Genomic DNA, 18,770 nt, shown 5'->3' on the forward strand with positions numbered 1-18,770 from the left:
ACCAGCTGGACCGGAGAGGAGATTGACAACTAACCTTTGGACATGCTAGAATAATATTGGGAATTCCTTAATAATTGAAAACAAGGGCCAGTGGGGAGTGAGGGTGTAGTGCTTTTAATTTTTAGTGCTGACTTATATAATTGCTTTAGCGAGCAAGTGCCAGGTAACTTAAGTGCAATGTGTTACAGGTAACTTAAATGCAAAAATGACAAACAGTAACTTTCTTTCAAGTGAAACAAGGAAATAAGTACAGTAAGCAATGCAGATATCACTAGTGATCCACAGAAGCGCTGAGAAGCCGTGTATTAGGTGGAATTAGCGTTACAGGGTAATAACAAGCAAACAAACACCAAGCATATAAACAAAGCTAGATTCAGCAGGCCTGGATCTAGTCTATGCTACAGCAAACAAGGTGTACCAATTTCAGTAAGATACAGTTCAAATATTCAGGCACTATAAACCTTTAACCAGAAATTCCCAGCTCAGAAGGGCAGAGTCCAGCCTGTTCTCCCACAAGAGTGCAGACCACAAACTTCTTAATGTAAAATAACTGGCCTGAAGCCCAACTGCTTAAACCAGAACTAATACACTTTAAGAATAACAGACACTGGGCTCTCAATCAGCAGTTCCCAACTTAGAAGGATGAAAGCTACCTGTCCTGCCACCACAGTGCATGCCACAAACCTTCCTAATGTAAAACAACTGGTCTGAAGCCTAAGTGCTTAATCCAAAAGACTTAGAATGATAGCTACACTTTAATCAAGTTACTACCAAGCAGTAATAAATACAATTGAATACTTTAGAGAATGCCTGGATTAGTGCTCAAGTTACACAAACAAAGCTAGATCCAGCAGGCCCAAATCCAGTCTATGCCACAGCAAACAAGGCGTACCAACTTCAGTAAGAAGCAGTTCAGATATGCATGCACTATAAGCCTTTAACCAGAAATTCCCAGCTCAGAAGGGCAGAGTCCAGCCTCTCCTCCCACAAGAGTGCAGACCACGAACCCTCTTAGTGTAAAATAACTGGCCTGAAAGCCCAAGTGCTTAAACCAGAATGAATACACTTTTAGAATAACAGACACTGAGCCCTCAATCAGCAGTTCCCAACCTAGAAGGATGTAAGCTACCTGTTCTGCCACTACAGTGCAGACCACAAACCCTCTCAGTGCAAAACAACTGGTCCGAAGCCCAAGTGTTTAAACCAAAATGCTTAGAATGAGTTACACCAAGCAGTAATAAATACAATCGAGTACTTTTAAGATGATGCAAAAGTAAAATAAAGTAGGTAGAACCACAAGTACAGTAAAAGCAGATGACATTTTTTTTTCTAAACAAGTGCTGAGATCAAAAAAACAGATTTGAGTGCTGAAACTACAAAAACTGGCTAGTTATAAGAAAAAAAAACTAAGCTAGAAGGCTTCCCTCCAAAACAGAAGGGACTGGGGGCTCAGAAGCCTACAAATAGTCTATACCACTTAACAGGAAAGGCAGGAAACAAGCTTAATTTTTTTTTTCTGTTTCCCAGATGCTCTCTTTGTACACAGTAGGAGTGCCTGAAATCAGAATATGATCTCACTGCACTCAGTTGAGTGAGCAAATGAGATGGGCCCAGAAGGAGTATCCAAACACAAATGTACAAGAGGAGCGGGCAGTTTCAAGGCCACTAAGATTAACACCAAAACAAAAACAGGGAGGGTGGGTAGGACTAACTGAAGAGCAGAGTCAAAACTTCCAGTTCAGTTAATATTCCTGCAACACACAGTTAAATCAATTTAAATACTGTATTTTTTGAAAAAAAAGTGCAGATAAAGGTACTTAAATTCTCTTATACGTCCAGTTGAATACAGCCAGTTATTACCTGGCCAAAGCTGAGGTTTTTAAGCAGAAAATATTTCACACTTTACCACTTAAATAGGCAAGGACAGGAAATCAAAGAATGTGGCTACCCCCACACCTGCAATTACTAGGAAATAATAAAAGTCAGCAAGCACTGACTAACCTCCAGTTCAGTTAATATTCCTGCAACACAGTTAAATCAATTTAAATACTGTATTTTTTGAAAAAAAGTGCAGATAAAGGTACTTAAATTCTCTTATACGTCCAGTTGAATACATCCAGTTATTAGCTGGTCAAAGCTGAGGTTTTTAAGCAGAAAATATTTCACACTTTTCCACTTAAATAGGCAAGGACAGGAAATCAAAGAATGTGGCTACCCCCACACCTGCAATTACTAGCAAATAACAAAATTCAGCAAACACTGACCAACTTCCAGTTCAGTTAATATTCCTGCAACACACAGTTAAAATCAATTTAAATACTGTATTTTTTGAAAAAAAGTGCAGATAAAGCTACTTAAATTCTCTTAAACGTCCAGTTGAATACAGCTAGTTCTTAGCCGGCCAAAGCTGAGGTTTTTAAGCAGAAAATATTTCACACTGTACCACTTAAATAGGCAAGGACAGGAAATCAAAGAATGTGGCTACCCCCACACCTGTAATTACTAGCAAATAACAAAATTCAGCAAACACTGACTAACTTCCAGTTCAGTTAATGTTCCTGCAACACACAGTTAAAATCAATTTAAATACTGTATTTTTTTGAAAAAAATGTGCAGATAAAGGTACTTAAATTCTCTTATACATCCAGTTGAATACAGCAAGTTCTTAGCCGGCCAAAGCTGAGGTTTTTAAGCAGAAAATATTTCACACTGTACCACTTAAATAGGCAAGGATAGGAAATCAAAGAATGTGGCTACCCCCACACCTGTAATTACTAGCAAATAACAAAATTCAACAAACACTGACTAACTTCCAGTTCAGTTAATATTCCTGCAACACACAGTTAAAATCAATTTAAATACTGTATTTTTTTGGAAAAAAAGTGCAGATAAAGGTACTTAAATTCTCTTATACGTCCAGTTGAATACAGCAAGTTCTTAGCCGGCCAAAGCTGAGGTTTTAAGCAGAAAATATTTCACACTGTACCACTTAAACAGGCAAGGACAGGAAATCAAAGAATGTGGCAACCCCACACCTGTAATTACTAGCAAATAACAAAATTCAGCAAACACTGACTAACTTCCAGTTCAGTTAATATTCCTGCAACACACAGTTAAAATCAATTTAAATACTGTATTTTTTTGAAAAAAAAAGTGCAGATAGTTACTTAAATTCTCTTATACGTCCAGTTGAATACAGCAAGTTCTTAGCCGGCCAAAGCTGAGGTTTATATATATATATATACTGTATTATATAAGCAGGGAAATCAAAGAATGAAAGCTACCCCCCCACCTGTAATTACTAGGCAACAACAAAATTCAGCAAACACTGACTAACTTCCAGTTCAGTTAATATGTTAAAATCTATTTATATACTGTATTTTTTGAAAAAAAGTGTAGATAAAGGTCTATAAATATATGTGAACACACACAAGTCTAGCCGGCCAAAGCTGAGGTTTTTAAGCAGAAAATATTTCACACACACACTTACATAGGCAAGGACACACACAATGTGGCACACACACACACACACACACACACACACACACACACACTACAGTTCAGTTAATATTCCTGCAACACACAGTTGAGGTATATATATATATATATATATATATATATATATATATATATATATATATATATATATATATATATATATATATATATATATATATATATATATATATATATATATATATATATATATATATATATATATATATATATATATATATATATATATATATATATATATATATATATATATATGTATGTGTATATATATATATATATATATATATATATATATATATATATATATATATATATATATATATCCATATATGTTTAACATATGTCCAGAACATGTAGTGGAATCATACCTCAGCACCAATAGTCACAACCTCTTAGTGCAAGGGGTATCATGTAAGTATTGCAGATATAAATGTAGACTGTTGCTACTATAACAGGGATTGTCTTTACAGAAATGGTGTGTGTGGGAAGTCACATCTGATATTGACATGTACGCCATCAGTTACTGACAGACATCCTAAGATCATCATAGTACAGTACCACAGATATCACAGTAATGGTCCTGTTGAATACAGCAGAGACATAACCAATACATGTGGACAGTCTGACATACTCTGGTCAGTCCAGAGGTATACACAGAACCCCTTAGTGCAAAACTTGTGGACCAACCCTGACAAAGTGGATGTTAACAGCCATGTAAATGGGGATATCATGTAAATACTAAAATAGATATGCTCACACAGTTTATGCATTCACATACTCCTGTCTGTCTTGACACATAATAACTGGAAAAGTAGAGGTCACAAGCCTACATACTACTCACTAGTTAGTGACATATTTTTGTACAGCATCCCACTACTTTGTCAGAAATACACAATAGTTAATGTGGCTCGGCAGCAGTACATCTGACAAATAACTGGACATAACATCTCACTGGGTAAGTACAGTGATCTGCTAGACATGTCACAAAGCACTGTGCAAACTACAGGCAGACTGCCACAACACTGTTCTACATTTCTTATGAGGGAATACACATGTACTTAGAAATATAGCAGGCTCTACAGGCATGTAACATCACGGAGTAACAGACACCTGTGTGAAAGCGCATACCCACAACCAATCTGAACACAACCACAGCCACATATGGTAAGCGTCCTTAATATTACAATATGTAGAGTGTCTTATCACCACCATCCTCATATGTGCCACTCACACACTAACCCTACATATACTGGGCCAATACACAGTGTATTCCAATGCCTGACTGTGGTATGTGACATATGTGGGTTTGGTCCTACAAACGTGTACGCCGATAGGGTACCATATACTGGAGCAGCATGCAACATCAGATAGAACAGGACCAAGAACAATGACATCTACCACAGTTTGTACACAGGCCAAGGTACAGATTTGCAATACGCACTCTGTTGACAATCACCATAAGTACACAGACCTCACTACTGTATGTGCTACAACAGAATGTCCAGGTTTTGTCTTCAAATATAAGCCCTACTATACATAACATGTTAGCAGTCTGATATCTCACTGTCTTGTTATCAGGTATGGTGTCGATAAATAATGGTGTCCTGAACATATGCACCTCTTACTGCATGACATAGGTACAAAGGTTGACAGAGTTGTGGCTGGAGGCACAAACACAGGGCCAAAACAGACATGTTGCTGTGATAAACCTATACATTTACTGGTGTAACAGGGTTTGTTGTGACATATGTCTTCTGAGGGATATGAAGTCAGTAACTCTCATAGCTGTCACCATGTACTGACTGCAATCCTCAGACTATGCTACTGCATTTGTAAAGATAGGTCATCTGTGAGTAATACAACACATGTAAGACTCCAAACACTAGCCAGTCTGCAGATAGCCCTACAGGTGAGTGTTTTCTCAACCACATAACACTGTCATGACAGGTATTAAATCATGAAGGCCAGCCATATCTACACAAACCCTGTTAAACCAACATTCCTTCAAATGTAAAAGTGCAAGACTTACATTCTGTCCTCATGTCTGGAACATCCCCCTCCAGTTTGTTGGCTTGTCTCCATTGTGTATGTTGTAAAAGGTATATCCCACTACCCTCTGCAATGCTGTTTACCAAACACCAACATGAATTCCTGCTCACAGTGAATAACAAGGGCCAACACCTACATGATGTTCCTAATTATAGGAGTGTGTTTCCATGCAATTGACTATGGGAATGTTATCACAGCTGTTCCACATGCAGTCAGCTAGTGGGGGACTGCAATTCATGCACAGGCCATCAGATGATCATGATCATCACTTACAAAACACAAGCTGCTGTCTAAGCAAAGCAGGTGTACTTTTCCACATCCACCAGCAAGGGAGTGAGAGAGACAGACAGAGACAAAGCAAGAAAGGAAGGGGGTAGGAGATTAAGAGCTAAGCATGTTTGTGTCACACACTTACCAGTATGGGGTTTCAAATTCCTGCCTACATATTGCTATTACATTTTTATGCAGTTATTGCATGCACCTACAGCACTTATGTTGGAAAGCTCTCCAAAGGTATATTTAAAGGTGAGTGACATCAGCAACAGTGATAAAGGAGGGATAAGGTAGGTGTAGTACATGTGCCTGTCCGCAAAAGCAGGTATCAAGGATGGCACAACCACACTTTCTCAGGGACTCACACACATTATCACAGTTGGCAGGGTCAGGATTAGAATTTCTAACTAACTAGTTTGCTACACCACAGTATTATGCAGGTATCACATGCACCACAGAGGTTATCAGGCTGATATATGGGCAAAGGGTATGTCAAGGTGACTGACATCAGACGGCATGCATCAGTAGGGCAATGGGAGGTGTAGTGAGTGTACATGGCTTCAAAATCATTAATCTCCACACACACAGACACAGATTTGCCAGTATTGACATGCATGGGTTCATTGCTTCACAGGTGTGTAGTGGTTGACTGTGCCAGAAGGCTGTACAAGGCTAGCCAAAGGGTATACCTTGGCATCAGGCCACATGACAATAGTCTGCAGTGTGGCTCAGTGGTGTAGTCCCTGGATTGGCCCACACAGGTGGGTATTGTATTCACCATCCACTCATCTGGGTTACTATTGTGGGTGGCCAGTGCTGTGCAATGCTTGCTATGTATGTGTTCTATATTCCATAACATGGATGGTGTCTGGGATGTGCAAATATCCCACATACATGTTCTGTGACATGTGGAAGTGTACCTGGGGTGTCTGGGGCATGTTGTGTGGACAAATTGTTATCATCTGATGTGGCATTCCTGACCTCATGTGGTGAGAACTGGCTATGGAACTGAGGTTGATCCTGCACCTACACTGACAGCATGATACAGGTATTCACTGGTGTTAGTGGCATTTGTCCATACATGGCATGTGTATAAGGCATGGTATTTCCTTTGTGGGTTGCATTTGCTGACTCTACAGTTGTTGCAGGCGTCCAGTGGGGAACATAGCAAAGGACCACTGTAAGCAATTATTTGCCTATTGTAGGGATGGAACAGGGTGCCATGTCTTCTGTAGTCCACTGCAATCACACCGTGGTTACTATCTGTGGGCAACATGCAGGGAACTACCAACATAGTGGTTGTTGCCTAGCTAAGTGTGTTTATGTATGAGACATGGGTGGAGAGTGTTCTCTGAGTAATACATGGGTTGCCTATATTGTTCCCCAATTCATAATGTCACATGTAGGGGTATGGATTGTCTACACCAGCCTCTCTTCTGTTTGACATCTGTTGTCCTTGTAAGGTGGACATTGTGACATATAATAGGTCCTCCATATAAGAAATTTGCAAAACCCAACCCACAATGAGTCCTGTTATTACACAATGACATCTACCTCCACACAGGATACTGATGAAAAACACTTGATAGTGTTGAGATTCAACCCCCTACCTAACTATGTATTGTTACTACAGCGTACTGCACTTACCACACCCACTATGGAGCTTATAGGGCTAGTTTTTCCCCAAAGGTGTATTTCAAGGTGAATGACATCAGCAGGCTTGGCAAAGTAGGGCAATGGAATATGTAGTGACTGTGAATGACCTCAAAAGCATTACTCTCTGCACAAGCTTACAAACACACACAGAGTCTCACAGTTGCCATGGCTGGGATTAGAACTCCTGCTTAATTAGTACATCACACTATGGCATTCTGCAGTTATAGCTCACACCACAGAACTTACAGGGCTACTCATTCCCCAAAGGTGTATTTCAAGGTGAATGACATCAGAAGGCTTGCCAAAGTAGGGCACTGGAAAGTGTAGTGACTGAGATTGGCCTCGAAAGCATTGATCCCTACACAGACAAACAAACACACACAAGCAAAGTTTCACAGTTGCCATGATTGGGATTAGAACTCCTACATAACTAGTACATCACACTACAGCATTACACAGTTATAGCATGCGCCAATGAGCTTCTAGGGCTATTTTTTCACCAAAGGTATATTTCAAGGTGAATGACATCAGCAGGCTTGCCAAAGTAGGGCAATAGAAAGTGTAGTGACTGTGAATGGCCTCAAAAGCATTGATCCTTACACACACACACACACACACACACACACACACACACACACACACACACACACACACACACACAGTCTCACAGTTTCCATGTCTGGGATTAGAACTGCAACCTAACTAGTACATCACATTACAGCGTTATGCACTTATAGCATGCACCATGGAGCTTATACGGCTACTCTCTCCACAAAGGTGTATTTCAAGGTGAATGGCATCAGCAGGCTTGCCAAAGTAGGGCAATAGAAAGTATACTGACTGTGAATGGCCTCACAAGCATTGATCCTTACACACAAACAAACACAGAGTTTCACTGTTGCCATGTCTGGGATTAGAATTCCTAAGTAGTATATCCCACTATAGCATTATGCATTTATAGCATGTGCCACTGAGTTAATAGGGCTACTTCTTCGCCAAAGGTGTATTTCAAGGTGAATGACATCAGCAGGCTTGCCAAAGTAGGGTAATGGAAAGTGTAGTGACTGTGAATGGCCTCAAAAGGATTGACCCCTACACACACACAGTCTCCATGTTGGGGATTAGAACTCCTACCTAACTAGTACATTACACTATAGCATTACACAGTTATAGCATATGCCACAGAACTTATAGGGATACTCCTTCACCAAAGGTGCATTTCAAGGTGAATGACATCAGCAGGCTTGCCAAAGTAGGGCAATGGGGAGAGCAGTGTGTGTGAATAGGCCATAAACCATTAATCTGAAAGCACACACAAAACACTCAGTCATGCACAGGTTTACATTTAACAGGAACATGTATACAACTGCTAGATGAATAATGACTTGTACAATCATGTTACGTAGTTATCACAAACACCACAGACACTATAGTGCTGAGGGATACCAAAGGCAAATGTCTACAGTGATTGACATTTGAACATCATGTGGTATTGGCCAATTGGATATGTGCTGGGTGGGACAGGCCTCATGATGGGAAGCTCTTTGTCACTGCCTGTCACTCTCTTCCACACATCTATGTATGTGTAAGTTTGGCCTATTATAGTGTGTTGTTCTTGGATATATGTGTGTATTCCTATCCAATGTGTGTGCAAAGCATGACTGGTGTGCAATGTGGTGTGTGTGCAAAAAGATCTGCGACTGACAGATATGCTGTTGCCAGACATGGGCTTCCTTTCTGTAAGTGTGGGAGCATGCCCAGTATGACCTTCTGTATTAAATGTGTGAATCCATTCCAGGTAGGTTGCACTCCAGTGCAGGCTTTTGTGTTCTACATCTACAGCTAGCAATCTGTTTCTGCAGGATATCTGTAGATCGATTGACAATATAGGGTCACAATGGGCAAAGGATAGTGAGATACTGTAACTCTGTCTGTACTGCTTCTGCTACATGGTTTTGGTGTTAGCAGAGATAATCAGACATATGTACTGTTTTACACTGTGATGTTTTATGTCATCAACTACTGACAGGTATACATATTTGCTTGCAGTAATTTCCTGGGGAACACAAGATGAATGAAGCTGTGTCCAATATTGTGGTCTGCAGCCTACATATTCTTGCACAATCATGCCATTCTAGAGGGGGAGCTCCAGACACTTGCTCATGGGTCTGTGTAAATGGTTCAACACCTTGGTACTGTGGTGGCTGATGATCCCATGCTTGTACATCCATCGACGTGACAGTATGGCTGTATCCTGCTGTGGCCATACCTCACAGCTGTACAGATTCACACAAGTTACCCAGTGGCAGGGCTCATATTTCTGGTCATTACCCCTTCAAACTGTGGTTTATGAGCAAGTTTGTAGCAACCCATTCCTGTGTTTGCAGGCAGGGATAGTATGTGCACACATCTGAGTTTCAGACTTCACACACTCCATAGCATCCATGCTTCTACCCCCCTAAGTTATTCTATCCTCTTCCGAACATTATTCAAACATTAAATGATAAGTATCCCTATAGTTATCACTTCATCCCAGCAGTATTTAGGAGTTCATCCACAGTTCATGCAGTAGGACATTTTGGAAATGCTACTGGGATTTGTTGACATGGCCTTGCATTTGTGTTCTGTGGACTGTGTTATGTTGTTATTTGGGAGTCCATGAGATAACATACATTGGCAGTATGGGTGAGACACAGGCCTTTGACAGAGGACTGTAAGGCATTTGGTAGTGATGCAGGCCATCTGTAGCAGGCTGGTGCATTGTGTCACTCCTGCACTCTCAGGCTGCAAGCCACTATATTTTCCTGGGGTGACAGGGTAGGTGTGCAAGATGTTAATGTCAATAGTTTCTGTCCTTATTGGTCCATTGGTGTGGATGCTGGCAGGGTGCTGCTTACAGCTAGGGATACACCTGCATGGGACACCTTTTCAGCATGCTGCATTTTTGTGGCTATTCCCATACAGATGTGGGGGTCATATTGTACTCATTCCCAACAGCAAGGCTAAGACCTGTGAGGCACCTGTGGCTGATGGTGGGGTGATCTGTGTGCACATGTGCTATGGAAGCTACTTGCAGCTGACTCACAGATATACATGGGGCATTCCAATTATGCTGGCTTGTACAGGGACATCAGCAGTTTCTCAGTACTTCATACCTGTGTCTTTTGTGGTCTGCCGGCATTTGGCCAGACAACATCAGTATTCTATACTACACAGCTAACTAATGTGCTGCTAACCTGTATGTACAATTCCAAAGGTGTGCCCATTTGACAGTAACATGTTATACACTCTCTGTCTAGGGTACTTCCACCTGTGTACTGTTTGTATGTCTGGGCCCACATTCATGACATGTCCATCTTTCAGATGGTGACAGATATTACATCTGAACAATTAGTATGGATTACTGCTGGATTGTGTCTTGCTGGGATGCATTGTGTTTGGCACTGCAGTTGTGAGAACTTGGCCCTGTCATCAACAGTACTGGCCATTGGCCACTGGGACACAATCCTCCATGCCTACATGCTGACCACTTTCACACAATATACAACACAGAACAATGTAACACACAGAGCCCTGCATATTGTACATGTGCTACAATCTATCCTGCTACTTTGGCCAGCTCAGGTAATCTGTGTTCCACTGTTATTATACCTACACATACATGTTACTACATTTCTACATAGGATTGTGTGTGTGGGGGGCACACCTGGCAATTGTAAACATTTGCTATGACTGTACTGGTATTTCAGGTACTCCATTTCATTATGTATTCTGACCTGTCATTCAGACTAGAGGCATATCAGTGTACTACAATTCTTAGGTTTTATTGACGTACATTTCAGTTTCAGACTTCTTACCCTTCAGAACTAGCATCCCACTGCCTGACCTGTTGTAGTCTGTCTGTGTAGGTCTTGAGGGGGCTGTTCTCCATAGCCAACAATCAGAGCCCTTAGCACAGCCTTTCTTTGTGTTTGTCTACACCTGTCCTGTTGGCTGACATGCATGTGTGTGTCCTATGGACACACATTTGGCCCACCACATGTACTGCAGTGGTTTTTGTCACATTGTCTATTACTGCCTACTATGTTGACACCAGTATTTGTTAAGGATTTCATGCTGCTGATATAGATGTCTACTATCTGCTGGCATCCCATTCACCCACCCGATTCCCTAACATGCTCACATCCATACCATAGATGCATGCAGCAGAACATACTACTACATTCAGCAATTGATATTGAGTGTGACTTACCTTTGTGGCTGTGCCAATTTTGCGGATGGTGCTGGAGTGCTGACTATGTTGGATGCACATAGTACACTCCCCATACATGGTTAAACACAGGTTGTGTCATGTTTGGCATCCCTTTTACTGTATGTGTGAGTCAGAGTGAGGTGTCATTTCTTGGGTTCCTACCGTGTCAGTATATGTGCTATGCATTGCCTCTTTGCCAAGGCCCGGGCATATTGGGCATGCCTCATTCTGTCTATTGGGGAAGGCACAGGTTGTTCCTCCTCCGAGTCACTCTGTGCCGGTGCAGGCCTTGGAAATGGTGGGGGGCTGTGTGGCCCTGCCCCATGCTATTCCTGCTGCAGCTGTTTCTGCAGGATCATATTGTGTAGCATGGCACATACAATGCCAATTTGGGTACATGTAGCTGGTGAGTACTGCAAGGCTCCACTGGATATGTCCAGGCACTGGAACCGTGACTTGAGCATCCCAAGCACATGCTCGATTATGATTCTGGTCTGTGCGTGTGCCTCATTATGGAGTTCTTGTTCAGGTGTGTGTGCATTTTTGATGGGTGTCATCAGCCATGGCTCCAGTGCATAACCAGCATCCCCCACTAGGTAGCCATATAGGATGTCCCCATTGGGAAATCTCTGGTGCAGCTGCATCATATGCCAGATGTGGGAGGCATGATAGCTTCTAGGGCTGCCAGCACACACAATCATTATAATGCCTTGGGCATCGCACACGACCTGGCAGTTGATGGAGGGGAAGCCCTTGTGGTTTATGTAGACCCTACCCCACTTGCCGGGTGGTGCTTTGATGTGTATGTGTGTGCTGTCTATAGTACCCATTACCTCAGGGTATTCTGCTATTTGATGGAAGAGATGCATATTGCTGGCCAACACCTCATGGGTGTTGAGGAAATATATGTGCTCACTGGCATGTGCTAACATGGCATCCAGGAACTGGTGGAGTACCCTGGATGCTGATGCCTGTGAGATCCCCATGATATTCCCAGTTGACCTTTGGAAGGTACCTGTGGCTAGTATTCTTAAACCTACACATACCTTGATATCCACTGGGATGGGCTCCCTTCTGTTGGTTCTGTGTGTGAGGCGTGGCAGGCACAGCTCAACAATTTGTAGTGAGAGGTCCCTGTCCACCCTATAGCACTCCACTATCTCCAGCTCATGTAGCTCCTGGTAGGTCACCCTGGGTCTGTACACTCTTCTCCTTCTCCTCACTGTGGGTTGGTAATCAGCATTCTCATCCTCACCACCCTCAGCCCCTTCCACATGTTGATTTATGAGAGCGAATGCAGCCCCTATCATTTTGTTGCTTTTGTTAGGTAAAATTTCCCCATTTGTGTACATCAGTGGTGTAGAGTTTGTGGGAAAAAACAGAGGGAAAGGTGGTTGTATAGTTTATAGTAGTGTGCTGGGCTGTGCTGCTGCCTGTGTAATTGGCTGATTCTGATACATTTCACCTGCCAGCTATGCTAGTTCTCCTTGATTACCTTCCTACTGCTGTTTTCCCTTCCCATTGGCTTACTGTTTAAGCCCCAAGGTGTGCCACACAAACCCAGTGCTCAGATGTGAATGGAGCTGCTATTTCCTGGTTTCATTTTTTTTTTTTATTTAAAACCCGGTGGGCACACTTTTTTAGGCAATGTAAAGAATGCTAGGCAGCTTCAGACACACCCCTTCCTTAGCTTTGCTAAGCTAAGGGCAAACCTGAGCCACAGATCTCCAATAAGCTTACAGTATGCCTGACACGCCCCTCTATGTTGTCAGCTAACTCTTAGGCTTGGACCATGGTTTTCCTGCACCTACATGGTTGGGTGCAGGCTAGCCATAAGGGGAAATTGTGATTCAGTATCATTCCCCTCATTTTAATAGAATTGCCTGCTAATGTTTAGTTACAAGTCTGACACTGAGCCTTCTCTCTTAGCAACCACTATTTACTGGCCTTGCTTTCTTCTGCCTGCCATTGACTATAGTGGCAAAATTGTGGTTTTTGCATAAAAAGTTTTTTTCAAGGTTTTAGTTTCATTTTCGGGCCGATTCCATTTGCACGCTGTTGCCCTACGCTTAAACGGCCAAAATCGACCAAAAAAAATAAAAGTTAATTTTTGTTATTTTGAAACTGTTTTCCATTCCAATGGCCATATATTTGGCCATTGGCATGTGTTCTGCATTATATACACCCTTTATTTGGAGCTGTCATGGCTCTGTTTTGTAGTTTGCAGAAATGTACTCGGTTACTAACTGAGTGCATTTCTACAGGTTACACTAATCCTGCACGGATGGCTGCCAGCTTTCTGGATCACTAATTGACCTAATTTGCATGTTTTTCACCTGCAAATGGGGTAATTAGCATACAGGAGCTGTGTCCATGTAGGAATAGTGCAGGAGAGGCTCATGCACTTCCCGGGAACTTGTTCCTGGATCTCTTGGTGGCCATATTGCCTCCAGCAGCTCTTGCACTATTCCTGCATGCTATGCAGAGTTTGCTGAATCCTGGGGTTTGTTTCTTTGTTTTTTGCATAATGGCATGTTTATGCACAAATGTAATATATGTATTAAAACAAATTAAATATTTTATAATGCTTTGCATTGCTTTTTGGAATCACTGGGCATAGTTTGGGCCATTTCCATCCCTACATTGCAATACTACCTTTTGTGGGGGGGGGGGGGATTTTACAGCCCCTGTTTATTTTTTTAATTTTTGTACATGGTTACTTTCTGTGTACATTTCTGACACCAACACACCTACTACACAGGTAATGTGCAGCTTACTGAATTGCAAATCACCCTCATTTGCATGGATTTCACCTGCTTATGAGATGATTTGCATTCCACGAACACTTCTGTGTCCTCATGCTCATGCATGTGCCTCTGCTTTGTTTACTGGATCACTCAGCTGCCAGTTTCCAAATTGGGGCTGTGCCACTATGCCTACATGGAAAAATCACTCTGTGTAGACTTTATTAAATTCCCCCCTGTGTATAACTAAAGATTATGGTTTAATATAATGGTTAAAGTGTCTATCTCCCAGACACAAAGAACAGTGCTTGATTCCCACCTTTGGGAAGGGAATTGGTTTGGCTTAGAATGGCCTATTAAAAAGCTTCCTAGTAATTAGCTATGAACCTAAGGGAAACTAAATAATTTTAGAGTGATTTTTGTAAATGTGAATAGTATTAAGAATATATTATGAAGAATAGTAATTTTGTAGTGTGTAATACTTGTGATGTACATAAGTTATATTATAAGACTCAAGATTTTTAACAAATAAAGAAAGCTCACAAACCAATAAACTATGACGAGGCAAGATAATTTGGAATTTGGGAAATAATAATAATAAGATTAACCATTATAGATTTAAAATGGAAAGAACAAGTATATAAAGTTATAACATTATATGCCTATACTAATTGTAAAGAAAGGGACATCTTATTTCATCAGATTTTAGACTATGTGGTGATAAATATGAATATTATAATAACAGGAGACTTTGTGATTTAAGAGGCAAGTGTAAAAAGAAAATAAATGATATAAGTAAAATGTTAGAAGATATAAAATGTGGTAAATTAAAACATTAGGACAAAAATTCATGGCCTTACAGGGGGGGGGAGGTTATTTGTATGTGAAAACCCCTTTCAGCAAACGATTGTTTGTCGAACAATAACCAGCAAAATCTAACTCCCTCGAACAGACATTCCAGTGAATTTTTTCCTAGAGGAAAAAAAATGCTTTGCCAACCTAAAACCTGACAAAATTTAAAACACTTCAAAGTGGGGAGGCTTTGCCCACACACCACCCAGTGTGGGGGGCTGTGGCCCCACAACCCCAAACTAAATATACCAACTCTGAGAATGCACTACAGTGGGGAAAAGAGCAAATTCCTGATGATGGCTAATCATTTTTCCCCTAGGAAAACATTTGCTGAAATGGCTATTCATGGGAGTAAGATTTTGCTGGTTATCATTCGGCAAAGAGTCATTCACTGAAAGGGATTTTCATGGACATAATATAGACACCAAGAAGGGTATGTATAGAACTGAAATCAATTATTTTAGAGTATCAGAAGGGGAGGTAGTTGAAACAGGATTTTCTGATCATCTTGCAATAGGGCCAAAGATAAAGGAAAACAAGGAATATATAAAATATATATTGTATATATATATATATATATATATATATATATATATATATATATATATATATATATATATATATATATATATATATATATATACAGGCAAAAGAATAAAAAGGATAAATGAAAAAGCATGGAATGAAGAAGCAATGAGGTTAGCAATACAGTTGTAGAAAGATCATATTGCTATTAGCGCATTTTATAAAAAAAATTTCTCTGAATGGTGGGTGATATATAAGGAAAAATATAAAAAAAATATTTTTACAGTGGCAATATGATGTGAGAAAAGTAGAGAAAGAAAAATACAAAAAAACATATAATGATGCATTAGAATATTCAGAATATAGTGATATAAAGTACTTTCAGAAAGAAAATTAATTATATTTAATAAATCAAGAAAAATACAAGAATTGTTATATAAGCAAATATATATTTTACAAAGAAAGAATGAAGAAGCATCAAGTTACTTAAGCAGATTAGTAAAGGAAGATAGTGCAATGAGAAAAATAAAAATGTAAAATGAGAAATAGAAACATTCAGGAAAGAGATTATGAAGAGTATAGTACAATATGTACAAGAAATGTTTAAAGGAAAAAAGAAGGTAGTTAAAAACATGGATAGGAAAAAAGTTATCAGAAAAAGAGAATAAAGAGTTGGAAAAGGAGATTTCTTTAAATGAGCCAGACAAAGTAATAGGACAAGTAAATATAGATTAGGCTGCATGACAAGATGGAATAGGATATAAAATATATAAAGATTTAGGGGAATAGAAAAATATTTTTAAAGATTTTGAATGAATGGTTAAATGAAGATTTTATGTATGAAGAATTATATAGTGGAATATTTCAATTCATATGGAAGAAGGAAGATAGAACACAATTAAAAACATGGAGACAGATAGTATTGGATTATAATGACTATAAGATTGCTATGAAAATAATACAAATGAGATTTGAAACTCAAATGGAAAATACTATGGAAGATAACATATATAGTATAAAGGGGAAGGGTTAACAAGAACTGTTAATGATTGTTAGATTGTGGATGATATGAACAGAAAAGAAGTAAAAATTATGATAGGAGACCTTAATAAGGCATTTGACACAACTGGGCATGAAATCTTATGGGAAATAATGAAATAAGTGAGAAAATTAGGAAATGATGTATGTCTGTGTATAGCAATAATAGTAATCATAAATTAAAACTACTTGTAAATGGCTGATTAAGCCAAGAGGTACATATGAAGAGTGATATAAGACAAGGATGTGCAATGATCTGTATACCATTAGCATTAGTTATGAATGTGATAGTATGTGAAATAAATTACAAAATGAAGGTGGTAGGGTATATAACACCTGAAGGGTTAATAATTCCAGTTCTATTAACATATGCAGATTACATTATAATGATTGCAAAACAAATGTGGATAAAATAAGTAATAATTTGCACAAATGAGTGGTTATAGATGATAGGGATTGCTTTAAATAAACAGAAAACTAAAGGTTTAGGTGATGTAGTAAAGACTGGGAGTATATATTTTACAATGAATGAAATTTCTGTTTTAGGTATAAAGTTTTGGAATAAGGACAGAATTAGAAATTCAATGGGAAAAAACAACAGAAGTAATAAAACAAACCTCTCCTTTCTGGAGAACATATGGATTGTCATTCAGAAAAAAGGCTTATTTGATAAATTAAGTACTGACAGAAAATTACCATGCTTAGAAAGTGTATTTATACTGACAACAGTATTTGAAAAGGAGTTATTGAATATATATTTTTTATTTGTTTGGTGTTCTAGATTAAACCAAGCAAAAAGAAGAGTTTTTCTGTGTAAATAAAGAATGCTGAGGTTTAGGGTTAATTAATTCAGTGGTATATCCTACTTCATTAAATTTGTACAAAGTGTTAAAGTGGATAAATGAAAAACATGAGAGATTAGTAGTAAAATTGTATAAATATAAGTATGATAAATTTTGGTTTATGGTAAAAAAGAGTAAAAGAGAAAATGAGTATATACGTGAGGAAATAAACTATTACCAGGAAAAATATTTCTGTGGAAAATAACTGATGATATACAAAAAAGAAAAGTATGTTACTATGTAAAACCACTTGAAAATCTAACAGATGAAAAAAGTAAAGCTATGAAAAATAAGGAGCAAATGGTGTAATCAGAAAACAGAATGTCAAGTTTTTTTGAGACTGGTAATAGATAACTTGCCAGTAAAAGGAAATATGTTATATAAGAAGAAAAGTGATATAATATGTTTACATTGTCAAGAAAAGGAAACTATAGAACATGTGTTCTTGAAATATAAAAGATAAAAAAGTTATGGATAAAACAATATAAAGAAGACTTCTTTGAAAATATAGAAGAAGTAGATAAAATAAGCATGGATATGATTAAATACTGGTATTATAAAGATAGAAAACAGCAATTCAGTTCCACGAAACCAATATAAAACAAAGGAACCTCACAGCAAGCAGGACAACAGAGCCAATTCCAGTACACACAACCAACATAGTAGCATAGCAGCTTTCACCTAAATAAATAACTCCATAGTCGTGTATGTAGATAAAGGATTTAATTTTCAGAAAAAACACACCACAGGTTAAGCACTTTCACACGGATCCACCAGGCTTAATCAGATCAATAATCCTAACAACACAAGTTGCTTAAATACATTCACTCATAGAATTAGTATAATTAATCAACTCAATTAAGTCTCACATGATTTAAATGCACAAAACCCAAATCTACAAAACCTGCAATACAGAAATACAGTCCTATGTTTTGTTCAATAAGCTTAAACAATTGTGTTGAGTATATATCTATATATATATATATATATATATATATATATATATATATAAGATAAAAAACA

This window comes from Protopterus annectens, chromosome 1.part0 (assembly GCF_019279795.1).
Source record: "Protopterus annectens isolate FY-2018-M chromosome 1.part0, PAN1.0, whole genome shotgun sequence".
NCBI lineage: Eukaryota > Metazoa > Chordata > Ceratodontiformes > Protopteridae > Protopterus > Protopterus annectens.